The sequence below is a fragment of the Pseudophryne corroboree genome, chromosome 2 (genome assembly GCF_028390025.1).
Source record: "Pseudophryne corroboree isolate aPseCor3 chromosome 2, aPseCor3.hap2, whole genome shotgun sequence".
Taxonomy (NCBI): Eukaryota; Metazoa; Chordata; class Amphibia; order Anura; family Myobatrachidae; genus Pseudophryne; species Pseudophryne corroboree.
In genome coordinates, this window is record NC_086445.1 from 18,905,538 (window position 1) to 18,928,415 (window position 22,878).

Below are 22,878 nucleotides of genomic sequence, written 5' to 3' on the forward strand. Positions count from 1 at the left end.
ACAGAGCTTCAGTCTTCCTGATTCTAGCCGTTCTGGTCACATAAAACTTCAAAGCCCTGACCACATCCAGGGACTCGGAATCCTCCAAGTCCCGTGTAGCCACAGGCACGACAATAGGTTGGTTCATATGAAAAGATGAAACCACCTTTGGCAGAAATTGAGGACGAGTCCTCAACTCTGCCCTATCCACGTGAAAAACCAAGTATGGGTTTTTATGTGATAAAGCCGCCAATTCTGAAACACGTCTCGCCGAAGCTAATGCCAACAACATGACCACTTTCCACGTGAGATATTTCAACTCCACAGTTTTGAGTGGTTCAAACCAAGGTGACTTGAGGAAACGTAACACCACGTTAAGATCCCAAGGCGCTACCGGAGGCACAAAGGGAGGCTGAATATGCAGCACCCCCTTAACAAAAGTCTGTACTTCAGGAAGAGAGGCTAATTCTCTTTGAAAGAAAATGGATAAGGCCGAAAATTGGACCTTTATGGACCCTAATTTTAGGCCCATAGTCACTCCTGTTTGAAGGAAGTGAAGCAGACGGCCCAAATGGAACTCCTCCGTAGGAGCAGCTCTGGCCTCACACCAAGAAACATATTTCCGCCATATACGGTGATAATGTTTTAACGTCACGTCTTTCCTAGCCTTGATCAGGAGTAGATAAAGTCAACCTTTCTGTCAAACTTGACAGGTACCACACCCACTTCTCCTAGGCCCCGCCCCCTTTTAATATTAAATGATAGTGTTTTATATCGCTTAATATAAAATTTTATATTAAATTTTATATAAATTGATAGTGTTCGATATTAAAACGTATTAAAAATTGTCGCGTAACACCAGTCGCAGAGTGTCAAGCAGCACCAGTCGCAGAATGTCACACAACAACAGGCGCAGAATGTTCAATAAAGATCACAAGTCAGTTTGTGATGAAAAAATTCACTATTTTGAAGTAACACAAAATGTTCTTACATTCCAACAATTTAAACATCACGCTTGGTACACATGGTATCGTTTTAAAAGTCATAATGACTAATGACCATGTCCAATGTCAGTTTGTGATGAAAAAATTCACTATTTTGAAGTAACACAAAATGTTCTTACATTCCAACAATTTAAACATCACGCTTGGTACACATGGTATCGTTTTAAAAGTCATAATGACTAATGACCATGTCCATTTTCTTAGATGTACGGAAACATCACACATGGCAATAATTTAAAAACGTATTGCTTTTAATGATGAATGATGATCTGACATCTTTTAATGGGCATGAGTTATGAATGATGATCTGACCATGACCATTTTCTTAGATGTACGGAACCATCACACATGGCACTAATTTAAAAACATATTGCTTTTAACGGACAGGGTTGATGAATGATGACAGCACATTCTTAAAAAAAAAAAAAAAAAAAGCAGTTTGTTATCTCTGTAGAAGAACATTACCGCCACCTACAGGTTTATGTGTTGACTCAAATCGGATTTTCCGTATTTTGTATTCATGTACATTAGTTCATAAGAACCATTTTCGATTGTTATTTAGCTACAAATCAGTAAGCCAGTGTATATTTATGGAATCATAAAATAATTTTGTATTCATGTACATTAGTTCATAAGAACTTCTGTATAATGCTTTTTATGAATTAATTTTATTATTAAATAATTTATGAGCTTTTTATGAGCCTCATATTCTACAGTATAAGATATACCCAATTGGAATGACTTCCATTCAATCTATACAAGTAGTTTAGACCACTCAGGATTTTTATTTTTTATTTTTTTATTTATTTATTTATTTATTTTTCTTCTGTATATATAATATAAATGTATTTGGTATGCGTTTGATGCGCTGTGTATGACATTTAAGAAACAGCTAAAAGATTATATCTTTATTGTAACTGAAAATAGCCAGTGTATATTTATGGAATCATAAAATAATTTTGTATTCATGTACATTAGTTCATAAGAACTTCTGTATAATGCTTTTTATGAATTAATTTTATTATTAAATAATTTATGAGATTTTTATGAGCCTCATATTCAACAGTATAAGATATACCCAATCTAGAGTTTATATATTTAAAAGTCCCGCCCCAAGCATCTTGGAAATGTGGGACGGCGTACCACAGGTTGGTGGGGGCCATATGGCTCACAGCCAGTGTTATAAGAACAGGACGCATCACTGATGTGCACTGAGAAGAAATTTCAACTGAAGCTGCACCGCTATACACACTTGAAGTTATAATGGTAAGTGATGTTATTATTATTATTATTATTATTATTATCATAATTATTATTACTATTATTATTATTATATTTATACATATTGCATTTTTTATTTTATTTATTTATTTATTTTATTTTACAAATATGGCTCTGAAGGCTGTTTAAATATGTGGTAATAGCGACATGTTAATATTTCAAACCTATTGGACAGTTGCAAAGCGCAGTATGAACTCATATGTGAAATGCATCGCTAAACAGCAACATCAATGTGGGTATACCCACATTGATGTTGTTGTTTAGCGATGCATTGTAACACATAGAACATATAGTTTTAATAATGTGGCTGTCTGAATGTTATTTAAATATGTGGTAATAGCGACATCTAGTGGTTCATTTTGGGAATGCGCCAACACATTATTTCAACTAATTCGTTTGATAGATATTAACCGTCTCTCATTTTCATTATTGGTTCAGAGACAGACAATGCAGAACATCAACAGCAAAAAATTATTATTATTATTATTATTATTATCATAATTATTATTATTATTATTATTATTATTATATAACATATTGCATTTTTTATTTTATTTATTTATTTATTTATTTTATTTTACAAATATGGCTCTGAAGGCTGTTTAAATATGTGGTAATAGCGACATGTTAATATTTCAAACCTATTGGACAGTTGCAAAGCGCAGTATGAACTCATATGTGAAATGCATCGCTAAACAGCAACATCAATGTGGGTATACCCACATTGATGTTGTTGTTTAGCGATGCATTGTAACACATAGAACATATAGTTTTAATAATGTGGCTGTCTGAATGTTATTTAAATATGTGGTAATAGCGACATCTAGTGGTTCATTTTGGGAATGCGCCAACACATTATTTCAACTAATTCGTTTGATAGATATTAACCGTCTCTCATTTTCATTATTGGTTCAGAGACAGACAATGCAGAACATCAACAGCAAAAACAGATCTTATTCTTCTGATGATGATGATGATGCTTTGCCAAGTTATCAAACCTCTCAAAGTAAGCTATGTCTATAAATGACATTGACGCGTTTTTATTTATATTTCAAGTTTAAATAGTATGAAATTATAGTCAAGGTCTACAATTTGTTCATTTTTAAAAGATTAAATAGTATGAACGTACAACAGTCTGGATACATTGATAAGTAATTATTAAATAGTAATTATTAAATAATTATTATTTTCTCATTTTTATTTCCCCCGATTTGACAGTGATCACAAATACAGAGAATTTCGATTTGTCTGTTGATAGTCCCTTTGGCTTAGACTTCAGCGCTATACCGGATTTTAATAATATTTTGGAATTGGCGCCAGATTGTGAGTAACATGATATCTTTATTTATTTTTTATTTTATTTTATTTTTTATTTTATTTTTATTTATTTTTTTATTTATTTATTTATTTTTCCACGGCTAAAGAATTAAAAATAAACCTTGTACAGTTGTGCTGATTTGTTGTCAACTGTACACACTTTATATTCTCAGTAATGAATCGCTTTTTCATGTTATTCTAATTTTATACCGTATGTAATATTTATTTTTTTCATTTTTTCACCGGCTAAAGATGCCACAAAAATGGATGATGCGACGGCTGATGGTATTCTACGGGATATATTGAACAAACCTGATTATTGTCACAACACCTCTATACAGAACAGCAATGTTGTTGATGAGCAACCGTTTTTCCCACACGCTACAGGGGGTCGTGCTAAAACATTCGAATATAAAGCAGGTGTGTAATCAAACACTGTTATATGGTATATTGTTATGCGGTTATTTAAATACTGATTTACAGGCAGATGCGTTTATATTTATTTTATAATATATGTATTACAGATGATGCTGTAGCAATGCGCTATGCACCGACGATACCAACATGCAGTGATACAGTAGCGCAAATACACCGTCTTAGTACAAGCGGGAAAATATCAAAACGCACAACCGCCGCTGAAACGGAAAGCCATCAATTCGCAGCAGCAGGTGTGTAATCAAACACTGTTATATGGTATATTGTTATGCGGTGATTTAAATACTGATTTACATGCAGAGTCGTTTATATTTATTTTATAATATATGTATTACAGATGACGCTGTAGCAAGACGCTATGCTCCTTTGATACCAACAGTCAGTGATACATGCGCGCAGATACACAGGCCTAGTACAAGCGGGAAAATATCAAAACGCACAACCGCCGCTGAAGCGGAGAACCATCAATTCGTAACGCCGGCAATTGTACATAAGGGCGTTGCTAGGTCATCAGTTATGGCTGTGCATAACGGCTGTATCGTCCCGAACAAACGAAAGCCAGCTCGACCAAGAACGAATGAGAGAAGTCATAATTCAACATTTACAGATCTGAAAAGAAAATTGTCATATTCCGAAAATGATAAGACGCAACGGAGAAGGATCGCGTTACAAACTGTATCATGCGTAAGTAATGATGTTGCTGTAACATCAAAACACACAGCGTTTAACACTGCAGACCGGGATGTCGCTGGTAATACAAAGACTGTAAAGGTTAAGAGGGCATCGCGTCTCTCAAGAAGTAATGTTAAGCAATTGTCGCAATCCGCTGTAATCACAATTCCAGATACACAGGTTTGTTCTGAAACAGAAACAAGGCACATAGCAGGCATTGGTTTGTTATCAAATATTGACTCAAGAAGTAATGTTAAGCAAATGTCGCAAGCCGATGTCATTACTATTACCGATACACAGGATTGCTCTGAAACAGAAACAAGACACATAGCTGGCAATCCTGTGATATCAGATATTGATGACATAAATGGGCAAGAGCTTATTACAAACTGTGTAGAGTCAACGACACAAGATCCGCAGAATAGTTCTGATGAAGTATTATCAGCCGTTGCAGGAATACCTGGTGATACTACAACGGTTGATTGTGTAACATCAATGCCCAATATTTTTACAACGACAGCCCTGGTACACGCATCGGCTGATGCTTGTGTACCGGCGCGAGGGCTAGTGCCCGACATAGTTGATGAATGTCAAAATTCAGAACAATTAGGCCAAGACGCTGAAATACAATTTTACGCGTTGTTGGGTAAGATACGTGAAGATGTTGAGAACATGGGTGTAAAAGCCGGATACTTGTTAAAACACATTAAAGGTGTGTGCCACGGTAGTAAATGTAAACAAGACATTGTTAAAGAAGTTGTTGAGACGTATATGAATGTCATGTCAAAATACATAGATCGGTCGGTTAAGACAACTGAATTTATTAAAGCCAACATACATCATTTTGCAGAAATAAATGAAACTGATCCGTGACTAGGCATGCTAGGCAATGGTTTGAAACGTGTTTTAAATTTAAATGCCTGTAAAAAAAAAAAAAAACCACGAATTAAACCTTGTTTAACATACAAGATCTCACAGTTATTCCGACGCGCAAAGGTGAAACAGGCTGTAACAACATTAACCAGATTGAGAAAGCGCAAGCGGCACAGGGAACATGTGGTAGGCGGTACGCAGAGTGCAATGTATGTAGATATAGATCAATCGCCACCCCAAGCATTACCGAATGACGAATCACAGGCTGACAATATTGAGCGCAATGCAAGCCCCATATATGATGATGCAGACGGTGTTGAGTCACCCGGTAATGACGAAGGTCGGCAACATGTATACTTAGAGGCAATTAACAGTTATGAACGACAACGACCGCATTTCAGAGCCGTTGAGTACCACAGTCACTATCGGTTTGTTAATTTGGACAGGGTTACATCATTTGTAGAGGGGGTTCGAGCCATTCATACGGCTATACAGGCCATGCTCGATAGTGTCCTTGCGGGTGTGGATCCGGCCGACCGCGTTCAGCTTAGATTGGAGGGGGGTGGGTTACACAATGCCATCTATTCGCATCGTAAGCCGCAAGAAACATTAGACGCTGCCAGTTTTTTGAATCAGATTACAAACACGCTTCAAAGTAACGCTGAATTCTTATTATCCACAGGTTTAAGATTTGTGATCAGTATTTTTAGAAACAGATCAGGGTCTGGCTTGACTGGGCGTAGTTTACAACGCCTGCCCCAAAGTTTAATAATAAATAAGAGAAAGAGATACCTCTATGACTACAGAAGCATAGGTAATAACCTGTGTTTGGCAGCTAGCGTCTGTAAACTTCTGGATAAAGGTAACAATGCCGATGACCATGTAATACAGGAGAGAGCGATCCAACTACATAAAGCTTTGAATCTGCCGCTTGATAAAGCGGTCAGCTTTAGCGATGTTGCAATTTTTGAAAATTATTTAAATGTCTCAATCAATCTCCTCTATTATAGTCAAAATGATTGGAAATACTACAGTACGGACAGTCGTTACAAAGACACGCTGTTTGTGCTATATCACGATTGTCACTTTTATGGGATACTCGATATCAAAGCGTTTCTTGGTGCCCGATATTATTGCATCCGTTGTCATAGCGCTTACCATCATAAAAATAATCACGATTGTCTTTTCTTTTGTAAGGCTTGTCACAGGCCGGATTGTATTGACGATGGTGTGACGGCTTTAAGGTGTTCGTTGTGTAGGGTATTTTGTCGATCAAACGAGTGTTTAGAGCGACACAAAGCTTTAGCTCTTGATCACAAAATATCCTGTCTTGAACATGTATATTGTGACAAGTGTTGTCTCTACAGGCGAACAGATCATAACTGCCGAGGCCTAAAGTGTCCCATTTGTAAGGTGTTCGTTGATGGTTTTTCGAACCATTTGTGCTATATACAAACCATCAAGCCGGAAGAGCCCACAAAGAAATACATCTTTTATGATTTTGAGTGTATGCAGGAGACAGGTGTGCACATACCAAACTACTGTTACGCTTTAACATTAATGGGGGAGAAAGACTGGGAGTTTAAGGGTGTTGCATGTATCGAAGACTTTGTAAAGACATTCATGAAACCAAAATTTGAGCATTACACATTCATAGCCCATAATGCAGGTCGCTATGATGCATATTTTGTGCTGCGCCAGCTGATTAAGGAGAAATTAAAGATTGAATTATTATCTAGAGGCGGCAACATAATGTGCATCACGGTAAAAGATTTGAAGATAAGATTTATCGACTCTTTAAATTTTTTACCCATGCGGCTTAGCAAGTTACCAAAGGCGATGGGGTTTGACGGTACCAAAGGTTATTTCCCACATTTTTTTAACACCGCTGATAACCAAAATTACATATGAACTATGCCGTCAATAGAGTATTTTGGTCCACAATACATGATGCCTGATGAATTATCTGAGTTTACAGCTTGGTATAAACAGTGTGTACACAAACCGTTTAACTTTCAAAAAGAGCTCGTACGATATTGTAAAGACGATGTGAAAATATTACAAAAAGCTTGTGATGCTTTCAGATCTGCTGTTATAGCCATGACAGAACAGGAGTTTCTAATAACAAAGAAAAAAAAAAAGGTTGTGGTTAAACGTCACATCGAGGCTTTTCAATTAGTTACGTTGGCGAGCGTATGCATGGCCATGTACCGGTGTAAATTTTTACAGGAAAAGACACTGGCGCTTGTACCGGGTGATAACTATCACAAGACGCAGAAGCGTTACTCAACGCCCGCCATACAGTGGTTAATGTACATAGAACACAAAGAAGGGGTGAGTATAAGACACGCTTTACAAGGGGGTGAGAAGAAAGTTGGTAAATACAGCCTGGATGGTTATGCCGTGATTAACGGAACACCCACTGCATTTGAATTCCAAGGTTGTTTTTACCACGGCTGTGGTGCTTGTTACAACGCCGATGATAAAAACAAACTGACTAAAACGACCTACGGTCAATTACACCACAAGACGCAGGTAAAGTTGCACTACCTTAAACGTTGTGGATTTCAGATACGTGAAATCTGGGGTTGTGAATGGAAGTCTATGCTAGATTCTGACGCGGATCTACAGGCTTTTCTGAAGGGTAAAGATTTACCCGAACCCTTGGAGCCACGTGATGCTCTTTATGGCGGGCGCACAAACGCCATAAAGCTGTATCACAAAACAGGCTGTGATGAAAAAATACACTATTTTGATTTCACCAGTCTCTATCCGTATGTTAATAAAACCAAAACGTATCCTATACAGCACCCACGCATTATTTATAAGGACTTTGGTGATGTTACAAAGTATTTCGGTTTTGCCAGGGTTAAAGTTTATCCACCTCGTGGCCTATTCTTTCCGGTTCTGCCAGTTAAAATGGGCGGCAAGTTAATGTTTCCATTATGTCGCACATGCGCTGAGTCTGGACAGACTGAGCCGTGCGTTCATGATTCAGAAAAACGTGCGCTCATCGGTACATGGTGTACCGTGGAACTAAACTTGGCTGTAGAAATGGGGTACAAGGTATGTAAAATCTATGAGGTGTGGCATTTTGATGAGAGATCTGACAAATTGTTTTCAGGCTACATTAAAACGCACCTCAGGGATAAACAAGAGGCCTCTGGTTATCCCGAATGGTGTACAGACGCCGAGAAACGCCAAGAGTATATAGACGCCTATCAAAAGAATGAAGGCTTGTCTTTACGACCCGAACACATAGAAATCAACCCCGCTAAAAGACAAATTTCAAAATTGTTTTTAAATTCCTTATGGGGTAAATTTGGTCAACGTAGCAACATGCCCAATACGTGTCTAGTGACCGACCCCGACAAACTTTTTGAATACGCGTTCTTACCGTACTATGACGTGTCCGCTTTGGATTTTATTGACGATGATACAGTTATGGTAAATTGGAAGTATGCCAAAGACCATTACACCAGGGGTGCAATTTCAAATGTAACTATAGCCATCTTTACAACGGCTTATGCCCGTGTTGAACTGTACAAACTACTGTATAGATTACAAGATAGATGTCTTTATCACGACACCGATTCTGTAATTTTTGTCAGTAGACCCGGTGACTGGAGCCCGCCATTGGGTGATTATTTAGGTGAGTTGACCAGCGAACTGCCCACAGGCACCCATATAACAGAATTTGTCTCAGCCGGTCCCAAGTCATACGGCTATCGACTAAACAACGGAAAGACCTGTTTAAAAGTTAAAGGTATAACGCTCAATGTTGATAATGCGCAGCACGTTAACTTTGACAGCCTGAAAGAACTGGTCTTAGATTATCCTTTAAACCCCGAAGGCGATGACCAGAAAAAGGTTGTGATCCGTCAACCCGGTATAGTACGTGTGAAAAAGTGCTGGCAGATAGAGACGCGTACTTTGCAGAAGACGCAAAGGTGTGTTTATACTAAACGGTCTCTTACGGACAACTTCACAACACTGCCGTTTGGCTATTAAGATGGACACCAGATTTCAACACCCTTTCTCATGTATTTTAGCGGGGCCGTCCAATTCGGGTAAAAGTTATTTTGTCAAAACGCTGTTGCAACACGCTGCAACACATATGACTCATGTACCTGATAATGTTGTTTGGTTTTACACCTGTTGGCAACCTATATACGACCAACTTCTGCGTGATTACCCCTGTACGCGCTTTATAGAGGGGTTACCAGAGTCTTTTAGCGATGATCAACTTTTTCCCCCTGATAAGGTTAATTTAACAGTGATTGATGATTTGATGGACGCGGCAAGTAATAATTCTGAGGTTGAGAAGGCTTTCACAAAGTATGTACATCATCGTAATCTCAGTATCCTGTACCTTGTCCAAAACATATTTTGTCAAGGTAAAAAGAGCAGAACTATACATTTAAACACAAAATATATGGTCCTGTTCAAAAACCCCAGGGATAAAATGCAGGTGGGCATTCTGGCTAGACAAATGTACCCATCGAAACATCGTTTTTTTCTCGAATCCTATGAATCCGCGACGGCTGCCCCTTATGGGTATTTGCTGGTTGATTTAAGAAACAACGCTCTTGACGATTATCGTTTACGAAGCGGCTTATTCCCACCAGACAAGCCTGTCGCTTTTGTCATTAAGAAGCGTGGTTCTATAAAGCTATAACAGTACAACCTTTAGTCATTTGTTGCCATTCTAACAACGGTGAACATGTCGGGGCGGATAAGACGTAATTGGGTGCTTTTAAAAACGTTAATTAAAGCAACACCAATCCAAAGAAATGCTATTTTATCCAACGCTTCAAACGATTTAGTCACGGCCATTTGTGAGATAGCGCTCAACACGCTTAAAGGCAAAATACCGCTGTCTCAACGGCAGCTGAACTACCTTAAAAAGAAGCGTGCGCTTATAAAATCACTTTGTAATAAGAAATGTGCCATTGGAAAAAAGAAGATTCTGGTTAAACAGTCGGGTGGTTTTATCGGCTCGCTGCTTGGTTTTGCTATACCGCTAATTACAGGACTATTGTCTAATCGCTGATGGAGTACGCTGAGAAAATGTATCTGGTGCCTCAGAATCAGATAGAACGTTTACATAATAAAACGAACAGCGACGACATACGTAAAACAGCAACGCACGGTCTAGATGTAGAGATCGTGAAAATACTACAGAATAATGATTTATCAGAATATGAAAAAGCAAAGCGATATACAATGTTGTTGCAGAGATACCTGGTGTTGAGTAAGCAGGCTGATAGTGAAATGTCAACTTTAGCTCTTTTATCACCCGTTGCAAAATCTGTTGATGAATCAAATAATACGACACAGCCTATTGCCCCCGATGCTGTTTATCATGAGCTTTTGAGCGGTGTTAATGACCGGTATAAGAAAAACTGTGAAATACTATTGAGTAAAATGACACGCTCTAAACACATCACAGACTGGAACAGTAAAGGGGAGTTTCTGTACAAAGGCGTCACTGTGCCTGGTTCCAACATGTTAGATTTAATAAGAAGCATCACGCAAAGTAACGGTGTGTCGATCCGTAATATACCGAATGGTTGGCCTGAATTTATGCGGGCTATGTCTGAATTGAATATTCCCTCAACCGTCATAGCCAATGCGGGGAATAGAATGTGTTTAGAACGATTAAAAGCTGAGATGCAGGATGACTCTGATGGCGCTGTGACATCGCCCATGTCGTTACAAACCCTTAACAAAGGGCGAATAAATGTTTTAAGTCCCCCAGGTTTAACAACACCGCATGGTTACTTACTGCCTAGGAAAAGATCCGTAAATCTATTTCAGGATTCACAGTGGCTGAAACTATAACATATAACTAATTTATATTATTTTTATACACTGTATTTTGTGTTGGTATTTTGCGCCACAATGTTTAACTTATGTCAATAATATTTTATGTAATGTTTTAAATTCATCTTTACCGTGTTATATATATATATATATATATATATACATATATCAATAAAATATGCTTATGCTTTATAAAACAACGTTTTGTTCTTTGTTTCTATTGCTGTAAACGGAAGAAATTTCAAGCACACGATATAAAGTTTAATAAACAACGTTGTTTATTAGAAAAACATCATAGGTATGATGCGTTGTACATAAAACGTATCAAACAGAATGTTGATTACAAGTTACACAAACAATACAACGTTGTGCGTAACACGCTTCACACACAGCGTTGTGCGTGAAACGTTTTATGTACAACGTGTCAAGTTATGACACGTTGTACATAAAACGTTTCACGCACAACGCTGGTTACAAGTTACGCAATTCTGTATATATCTATATGCATAATGATTCAGACAATGGCTTCTTGGTAGTCGTCTTACAAAATTTGAAACAAAACAATCATTACGTTTTGTGTCATCACTAAAACGGGCCAGTACATCCACATATTTGTATTTTTTACACATGTAAAATATAAAGTATATGCAATATTGACCGCAAACGGTACTGTTAAAATTTTGCAACTGCATATTTTGGTGATAAACACTTTTTGAATTCAAGTTTAAAAAATGTATTATTGCCTTTGGGAATAGGGGGCTGTCAGGGGCTAACCCGTAAGAATCAAAAAAGTAACATTCACGTTGTTCGTTAAAATAAGCGGCCAACCAGTGCTCACCCGGCTGCCCGCTGCTATGCGTATTGATTACAAACGCGCAGGGATATTGCAACAGTTTACTGACCGGTAACATATCGCACGGATACGTTCCTTTAAAAACATGCCTTGTGCTTTGCACGGCGTACAGAATACAGTTTATCTGTAATGTGTTCATTTTTTCAGCAGCGTAGTGTTAGTTTATTTCATTTATAGATAATCGTACAGCACATCGCGCCTTTGATTAATCTCGATGATGTTATCAAATAGAGCGTATATTATCACATTGACTGTCCGGTCCAACGCTTCTGCAAAGCGGAATTCGGCACGTAGATTGCCTGTTCTTATCAGGGAAAGGTGTTCTCCACACTCCTGTTCTGGTGAAAGGTCAAAAGCGAATAGCGTGTAGCCCCTGAGGTACTCTTCGCGGTCAATCAGTATACCATTGTCAGATTTCTGCTTATTTGTGATTTGTATGAGTGACATATACTCTCTTACAGCATTACCGCTTTCAAAGTCGGGTTGAAATGGCTTGGCGGGGTGCGGCGTTCCATCCAGATAAAGGGACGCAAAACTTACATTTTTATGTTCAAAGCACAGGGGGTTCCGGTTATGGATTCCTGAAAATGATTCGTTATCCACGAAACCTGCTATAACTGTTTTCGGTACTTGTCCTAAAAATAAATTTTCTAGATTAAATACTCTACTGCCTGTTGGTACGCTGTAGATTTTCATCCCAACGCGGTCAATCGCGTATTTCGCGTTACCGTTTAACAGAGCCTGCGCGTGCCCAATCCGCACGGCCGGTGAGACCTGAACTCTTTTCACGAACAGGGATGCAGCTGTGATCTGTATTTTAAAGGCATCCGCCTCAGACGACATCAAGCAGAATGCGTCTTTGTTTCTGGTTAGTTTAATCTTCAGATCAACGGCGTTTAAAATTAGTTTATGTTGATGGAAGAGGTCGCAGTGAAGCGGGCCTAGCAGTTCAACAGTGCGACTCTGCGCTGTTGCGCCTGCTCGTTTTTTGAATCCCGTATTCGGGCCGTCCAGCGCCGTGTTGTTAAATTCACCATCCACATCTTTGTAAAATAGTCCTGTTGTGTGTTTTGTTGACAATGCGTCCGAGCTGTAATTTAATATAGTCTCAATGTACGCGCGGTATGCGTAAAGATTGTTGGATTGTGATATGAGCCTGTCGCCCAAAGTTACATCCACTTGGTTGAATAAAGTCGCTATTGGGTAATTAATAAGCGCGACCCGCGCACCTTGCGGTATCGGCGTGTTATCGGTTCGTACGATCTTACATGTCACGTACAACAGCGTATTGTTCAGATCGTAGTAGTGTTCACCGCTGGCTGCTATATAAAATTCAAGCGGAGCTGTGTCGGATAACGCCGCTAAAGGTTGAACTTCGACGTATAGACTTTTCTCTATGCTAGTTTGTGTCGGGGGCACGTCAAAAAGATCCAGCTCTGTTTTTGCACATTCAACGGATTCGTGGTGTATGAAAGACATGTTTAAAAAATATCACCAACGGCACTCTTCGGCTTTCTCTTCTTCTTTGAGTTGCGTCGTCTCTGTTTTTTATTTAAAAAGGGTATGTCCCAAGGCGGAAGCGTTATCACACGCTTCCGTTTTCTTTTAGACACGCCTTTTCTTGTATATATTAGTCCTGAACCGTCTTGCTTTGCTTGGTTCGCCTCGTGTATCTTATTCACAACGGCCGTTGTGGCTTGCCCGATAACATCTTTCGCTATATTACGAACCGCTGTCTTCATATGCGGTTTAGCCAACTCTAAACCTCTCCGGAAAAGAGGAACAGCTTTTCTGAAAAGACTTCGAAAAATACCGCCTAAACCGCAGCCGTACATGTATGCGCTGCCGTGAAAACCTGGTAATCCATTACCGGCTTGAGATTTATAATATTGCGCATAGAGTCCCGGATCGCCATAATTTTTTACAGCGACCATTCTGCTTAGTTAATAAAATTCAGTTTTGCGGCGCCTGAAGTGTAGCTTCACGATCGCTTTCCCAAACTTAAATGCCATGTTCTCGTTTTGGTCGTTCTTTATCTCTATGGCTATCGTGTCAAAATGTGTTTTGCACAATGGTACGTAATCGGGTTTCTCGTATCGTATTGTGACAACCTCATTGTTATAACCCTTCATTTCAACAGTGCGAAGTAGCGGTACATAACTATCCCCGACCCGTTGGTGTTCGATAATGTCTGTGTACACGTACATCGTATATTGGCCGCCTTTGATGTCGGCGCATGGTTTAGAAATATTAGTTTTAGGTTGTAAACCCAGTATCCATGTCAGCTTAGAACCGGCGTGGATTTGATACAACAGTTTACTGTCACATGTTACAACGCGTGCAAATGGGTCATACGTTAGTCTTAATCCAACGTCCAGTTTCAGTTGTACAATTTCAGCGTTGATTACGTTCAGTAACGCTTCGATTGTTTCATAAAAACCGGGTTTAATGCACAAACTCGCGACTCTCGCCACCGGCTGTTCCGCCGTTCCATCCCATGATAATTGCAGTCTACAATCTTGTAAATCCAATGTATTCCACGTATGCGGGTATTGTATCTCAGTAAGTGCCACTGCCCATTCGCCATTTAAGTCTATCGGTTTAGCCAACTTTGTCGTATAGTTAGAAATCTTATTTTGCGGGAAGGTAACAGCCGATGCGTTGCTGGGTAAGGTTATGTAGAACGACTTGTCATCCATCGCTCGTCTTGTTAGATACTGATGATCTTTATATGTCTTTTATCACCGATGCTGCGACCCAACTGTTAAATTTTGCGGGGTAACCGCGCCACTTGACTAACGCGTATTTACGGCCTCTGACCGTCTTATTTTTTAAAATCTTTTCCACTTTGTAAACTCTGTTATAGTTTTTTGGTATGCTTTGAAGCTCTTCGGGGTAAAAACTACCTGTTATAACTTCACCATACAGATCTGTCAACTTATAAAGCGGTTTAATCCCTTTAGTGTTCACACTATGTACAACAAAAATCTCCTCAGAAAAGCTCTGCTCGTAACCTTTCTGAAATATGTCCTTATATTTAGAAATACGGACGTGGTCACCGATTCCTAAACAAACTGGTGCTTTCTTACTTCTAAAGTAATCACCGTAAGTCGTTTTGAAGACACTCAATGCGTTAGAGTCATTCACATCGTTTGGAGCGCACTTAATCGTTCTATGGTATGTGTTATTATAGCTGCGTATGAAATCTTGTAAAACGTCTATATATCTGTAGGTATTCTTTGCCGTGAAATAGCGCCACATGCGTGTTTTTAAAGTCCTATTGAAGCGCTCTATAACAGCCGCTTTCACATCGTTATTGGTCGTGAAATGATTTATACCGTATTTTTCTAACACCTTTTTTAGGTTTCTGTTTAGAAACTCTTTACCATTATCGGTTTGTAGCTTCATCGGCACATCACCGCGCTGGAATATTTTTTCAAAAGCATTAGCGACCGTTGCTGCATTCTTAGCGGTCAGACTTTCACCCCACACCCTCTTACTGAATATATCGATGATTGTTAATATGTATTTAACGCCATCGTTGTATTTTGACAAATCTATCAGCGAGACCAAATCGCATTGCCACTGTTGGTTTATACCCGATACACAAATCATGTTCCTTTTATAGTTTTTTCTTGCTGGCTTGTGCAGCGTGTATGCGTCTTGTTCTTGTAACCACTTTCTTACGTCGGATCTTTTAAATTTATTTTTAACCGACCCATAATATTTATCGATGCCGCTAAAACTACCTGGTTTTAACACTGTGTAATATGCATCTTTCATCCGCCTGATTTGACGCGCCGCGTTGCGTGACATTCTGCGACTGGTGCTGCTTGACACTCTGTGACTGGTGTTACGCGACAATTTTTAATACGTTTTAATATCGAACACTATCAATTTATATAAAATTTAATATAAAATTTTATATTAAGCGATATAAAACACTATCATTTAATATTAAAAGGGGGCGGGGCCTAGGAGAAGTGGGTGTGGTACCTGTCAAGTTTGACAGAAAGGTTGACTTTATCTACTATCAGGGTAGGAATGACTTCCTCCGGTAAGTCTTGGAACAGACAGGGCCCCTGCCGCAGCAGGTCCTGCCTTAGAGGAAGAGGCCACGGATCTTCTGTGAGCAACTCTTGCAGCTCCGGATACCAAGTCCTCCGTGGCCAATCTGGAACAATGAGGATTGTTCTGACCCTGCTCATTCTTATTATTCTCAACACTTTGGGTATGAGAGGAAGAGGAGGAAACACATAGACCGATCTGAACACCCAAGGTGTCACCAGAGCGTCTACCGCTACCGCCTGAGGGTCCCTTGACCTGGCGCAATACCGCTTTAGCTTTTTGTTGAGACGGGATGCCATCATGTCGATTTGAGGCAGTCCCCATCGATCCGTGATCTGTGCGAAGATTTCTTGATGAAGTCCCCACTCTCCCGGATGCAGGTCGTGCCTGCTGAGGAAGTCCGCCTCCCAGTTGTCACCCCCGGGATGAACACTGCTGATAGTGCGCTTACATGGCCTTCCGCCCAGCGTAGAATCCTGGTCGCTTCTGCCATGGCCACTCTGCTCCTTGTTCCGCCTTGCCGGTTTATATGAGCCACTGCCGTGACGTTGTCCGACTGAATCAGAACAGGTTTTCTCCGAAGCAATTCCTCCGCTTGACACAGGGCGTTGTATATGGCCCTCAACTCCAGGACGTTGATGTGGAGACAAGTCTCTAGGTTTGACCAGAGACCTTGGAAATTTCTTCCCAGTGTTACTGCTCCCCAGCCTCGGAGGCTTGCGTCCGTGGTCACCAGGACCCAGTCCTGAATGCCGAACCTGCGACCCTCTAGCAGGTGAGTACTGTTCAGCCACCACAGGAGAGATACCCTGGTCCTGGGACACAGGGTGATCCTTTGATGCATTCGTAAATGGGACCCGGACCACCTGTCCAAGAGGTCCCATTGAAAGGTCCTCGCATGGAACCTGCCGAAAGGGATGGCCTCGTATGAAGCCACCATCTTCCCCAGGACCCGCGTGCAATGATGCACTGAAACCTTTTTTGGCTTTAATAGGTTCCTGACCAGGGCTATGAGCTCCTGAACCTTTTCCATCGGAAGAAAAACCTTTTTTCTGGTCTGTGTCTAGAATCAGGCCCAAAAAGGTCAGACGCGTTGTAGGGACTAGCTGGGACTTCGGTATATTGAGAATCCAGCCGTGTATCTGCAACGTCTTCATGGACAGAGACACACTGTCCAGCAACTTCTCCCGAGATCTTGCCTTTATGAGGAGATCGTCCAAGTATGGGATAATTGTGACCCCATCTGCGCAGGAGCACCATCATTTCCGCCATTACCTTGGTGAAAATCCTCGGGGCCGTGGAAAGCCCAAACGGCAACGTCTGAAATTGGTAGTGACAGTCCAGCACTGCAAATCTCAGGAACGCCTGATGAGGGGGGAATATCGGAACATGAAGGTATGCATCCTTTATGTCCAGGGACACCATCCAATCCCCCCCCTCCAGGCTGGCGATGACTGCCCTGAGTGATTCCATCTTGAACTTGAACCTCTTCAAGTACAGGTTCAGAGATTTTAGGTTTAAAATGGGTCTGACCGAACCGTCCGGTTTCGGGACCACAAACAGGGTTGAGTAATATCCCTCTCCTTGCTGGAGATGAGGAACTGTGACAATCACCTGTTGAATATACAATTTTTGGATTGCCGCCAACACTAGCTCCCTCTCTGACGGGGAAGCCGGCTGAGCCGATTTGAAAAACCGGCGAGGAGGCAAGTCTTCGAATTCCAGCCTGTATCCCTGAGAAACAATCTCTAATGCCCAGGGATCCACCTGCGAGTGAACCCAGACGTGGCTGAAAAACCGAAGACGAGCCCCCACTAGATCTACCTCCCCCCGGGAAGCCCCAGCGTCATGCGGTGGACTTTGCAGAGGCAGGGGAGGACTTTTGCTCTTGGGAACTAGCTGTGTGCAGCTTTTTTCCCCTGCTTTTCCCTCTGGCAACAAAGGATGATCCCCGTACCTTTTTGTTTTTATTGGAACGAAAGGACTGCATTTGATAATGAGGTGCCTTTTTTGTATGCTGCGGGGGGACATAAGGTAAGAAATTCGACTTACCAGCCGTAGCCGTAGAGACAAGGTCCGAGAGGCCGTCTCCAAACAACTCCTCCCCTTTGTAAGGCAAGGACTCCATATGCCGCTTTGAATCAGCATCTCCCGTCCACTGTCGGGTCCACAAGAGCCGCCTAGCAGAAATAATAAGATTTTGGTACTAACCAGGTAAATCCTTTTCTTTGAATCCATAGGGGGCACTGGAGTACTCTTGGGATATGGACGGCGTAGCAGAACAAAGGCACTGAATATTTAAATTTAGAACTCTCCACCCCTCCATATCCCAGAGTACCTCAGTGTACGAACCCAGTGTTTTTACTGAGCGAACTACTATAGAGAGGTTGACAATGGAGAATTCCTATAACATAACGGACAACAACAAAGTTGACCCATAACGTTAATGTCAACTAAACAGTTGACAGCATAACCGATAGACCTTTATAGTTTGAACCAATCGGTGAAAATGTGTTACCATAAGCTCCTCTGAGCTTAATACAAACCAGGTAAACCGTGTTACCCTAAGCTCCTCTGAGCTTAAAACAACCCAGGTAAAACTGCTCTGGGTGGGCGTCCAGTGCCCCCTATGGATTCAAAGAAAAGGATTTACCTGGTAAGTACCAAAATCCTATTTTCTTTTTCATCCACTAGGGGTCACTGGAGTACTCTTGGGACGTACCAAAGCTTCCCTCGTGGGCGGGAGAGCTGTTTGACACTTGTAACAGTAGGCAGCCAAAGCTAGATGCTGATGCCGCAACCATTCATAACGTGTAAACGTGCACAAACGTGGTGCACTGAAGGCTATGTAGCCGCGTCGTAGACGCTCCACGACCCGCTGGGTCTGACATTCCCCCAGAACCTGTGGGATGAGCTATTACTGACGTAGGCGACTGTAACTTAGCCTTAAAGTAAGCCTGACTTGTAGTCATTATTATCCAACTGGATAATGTCTGCTGAGAAACTGGCTAACCCCAGTTGGCAGCATCATAGAGAACAAACAACGTATCCGTATCACGTACTGTAGACGTTCGGGACATATAGACGCGTAATGCGTGTACCACATTCAGAATTCTAGAATGTGCTGTCAACACAGGAACCACTATTGGTATATTGGTGTGAAGAATAAGAAAGCGGAATTCGTCCGAAGATCTGCTTTGTCATTAGAAAACTCAAATACGGTGGCTTGGAATACAAGGCACCCAAATATGAAAACAAAACCCTTGCCGAAGCTAAGGCTAGAAGAAAAATGTTTTCCCAAGTGAGAAACTTAATCCTCATTTGTTGTAAGGGTTCAAAATATGAAAACTGTAAGAAATCTGAACCCAACCTCAAGTCGCCTGGCGCTGTAGGTGGGATAAATGGAGGCTGCACTTTGATGACACCTTGTAGAAAGGTGTGTACAGACGCAATAGAGTCAAACGTCTTTGAAAATAAGTTGACCACACAGATACCTGCACCCTCAGTGCAGATAAACGCAGTTTTCCATCCCACCCCGTTTAACAGAATACGGGTAACTTGAAGGATGATGTCGGAAACTTCCGAGCTTTACCACCTATGTAAGCACACCAAATTTTGTAATAATGAGCTGCCTTAAGCGGCTTACTAGCTCGTAACATGGTTGGTATAACCGATACTGTAATGCCCTATTTCTTTTCTTAAGAGGGCGGTCTGAACCCTCACCCCGTCAACCGCAGCTGCGGTACATAGGTAATAGGTACATAGGTAACTATGGGTAAAAGAACGTTCCCTGTTGTAACAGGTTGGACGTATTATGAGCGGGCCAAAATCGTGTGCAAGTATTCCTTGGAGATTCGAGAAGCAAGCTCTCCGAAACCCATGAGATATCACTAGTATGACTGTGACGAACTGTCTTATGATCCGTTTTGGCAACGGAGAGAGCAGCGGAAAATGGTGGAGCCAGATACACGATGCTGAATGACCACACGAATGTGAGAGACTCCACCGCCACTGCCCTTGTGATCTGTTGTTTTGTACACATACTGAGCTTTTGTAATTGTGGCGAGATGCCATCATGTATACCTGAGGGTAACCCCCTTCTGTGGACTCACATATGAAACACCTCTGGATTTAATGTCCAGTTTTCAGGATATAAATCCTGACGGGTGAGATCATCTGTCTAACAGATGTCCACTCGCGGAATGAACCCCGTTGACATTATCACATAATGGTGTTCTGGGCAATTGAGGATTCGAGTTACCTGCCGCATTGCCATGCGGCTTCTTGGTTCTCCCTGGTTGTTGTGTATGCAACTCCCGTTGCGTTGTCTGACTGCCCTTGGTCAGACTGAAAGCGAAGCATGTAGTGCATTGTAAATTGCACGGAGTTCCAGGACATTTATCGACAGCAATCTGTCGTGATCCGTTTTAGAACCTCTGTCGCTGATCTTTTTTAACTACAACTCCTGAACCTCTGAGACTCTCGTCCAGAGTATATACACCCTCGCCCCTCTGTGGGAAACGCGAGTGAAGGCCGGCGAACTAAAGCGCTTTGAAACATCATTATTCTTAACAGGCGAATACACCAATGTACCGCTAGTGTGCGTGTTTTGCACTAATTACTAGATGTACATTTGTTCTTGCTGGTGTAGTAGGTAAATGTCTTTGATTTACCGTATTTATAATCTTACCTAGGAATTGACGTCGTTCAGACGGAATTAGATGCGATTGTTTTTTAACTTGATCTGCCACCGCAGTATACATTAGTAGCGCAAGTTAGTCGTTTTGCAAACGCTAGAACCTGTGATGACCAAACCGGAATGGGTAAATACGCATTGTGAAGATCAAGTGCAATTATGCAATTTTGTGGCTCCAATAAGCAAATACTAACCGCAGAAAATCCATTTTCAAACTGCAGTAAGTGACTTGCTGATTGAGATTGCGACGGAGCTGTCTGGTTTTGTTACCTCAAACAGAGGGGAATAAGTAACCCTGACTCTGTTGGTGTACTACTGCCTGGTTATAAAGACAGCTGAAAACCAGCAGAGACTAAATGGCAACCTGCCAAACCGTTCGACAGAGGCAGTCTTGTCCTTTAATCTGTAAATAGCTGAGACATCCATGAGTTGAAGTCTGGAAACCCCGCAAATGTAACATGTAAAGACGCGCTTCCACAATTGGAAAAGAGGTCATCAAGCCACTGGCTTGCTGACTGTAGCGTCCTGTCGTTACAAGGCGTGACTGTTTTGTACCACCGCCTTGAAAAAACTGAAGTCTAAAGGGATTAAACGCCGGCACAAGTATTTCCGTTTTGATACTGGATGCGGTAATGGCTGAATATCAAATTTAGGACCAAACAAGCTCTGGCCTTGTCGTGCTGAAACTAGCGACGATGAAAAGTGAGAATCGAAGTAACCGGCGTTAGCAGAAGCTTTACAGATATACTCTGCAGCTTCTTTTAACAGTGATCTCATTGTTTCCATACCTAGAGTCTAGTGACCCAAATGTATCTTGGGTCTTTATAATGTTTGACACAGACGCATTTACCAATGGCGGATCGCGTCATTTTGGAAACGATTAAATAGTGGTCAAAGTCTACTCAGTCTCTGTAAAAATGGAGACATTGACTCACTGGGATTTAGCAATGTATGTTGTCAAAAACCCCGCACTATCTGAGTGCTGGTCTAATGTACCCTTCTCACTCGTAGTTATCGGTGTGAGATTTGACATAGAATCGTGCATTAAATTATAAAACCAGTTAAATAAACACTCTGGTACCCAAAGGGAAATTGGCCCTTTGGAAAGACTGTCTTTTGTTAGAGCTGGCGGAGTACTTCCGAGACTCCGATGTTACCGCTCTTTTAATTTGAATTGCCCATGCTTATAGGATTTTTAAAATTATTTTTAGTCTGCGCTAGAGCCTTACTCGCTATGCAGACAGACACCACAATAGGCAACGGACAGACACTTGCACGACTTATTGAAGTTATTATGTGTCATATATATATTTTATTGTATATGAAACTCATGGTTGTTCCTCTCTACGGAAATCTTTAGTAAAAGGCGAAAGATTTATTCGATCTGAAGAGAAACCAGAGTATTCTTTATGTGAAAAGCAGTTCACATGGGCATGTGAAACCCGAACCAAATTCCCACTAACACCCCTGCGCCTCTGGTGGCTTAGAGATGTAGGGCAGGAATGTTCCAGAATTACAAACTGGAAAACAACAGGAGCATGGTTAAAATGGCCCTTTGCCATGCTGACCCTGATAATCACAGAACAAATTACAAATGTTTCCGTGTTAATATAGCCTATTATACAGTATAATCACAGGCCGGGTACAACACATGCTCTATGAATAAATATATATAAGCTCATAGCCTATGATAATTACAGACATTAATATATTTATACAGCATTAATATAGGCTCAATAGCCTATTATACAGTGATAACCACAGACCTTAATATAGGCTCCATAGCCTATTTACAGTGTTAATAACAGCCATTAATATAGGCTCAATAGCCTATTATACCGTGAAAATCACAGACAGTAATATAGACTCAATAG

General features: G+C 40.9%; 1 protein-coding gene and 1 non-coding gene across 4 annotated transcripts in view; both read right to left on the minus strand.

Moving 5' to 3' along the window:
* Positions 1-22,878, minus strand: part of XNDC1N (XRCC1 N-terminal domain containing 1, N-terminal like) — a 64,011-nt gene that overhangs the window by 26,315 nt on the left and 14,818 nt on the right. The window lies entirely within an intron of this gene.
* Positions 22,296-22,408, minus strand: LOC135054133 (U5 spliceosomal RNA). Its single transcript, XR_010243381.1, has one exon. It is a non-coding gene; the product is annotated as a U5 spliceosomal RNA (small nuclear RNA).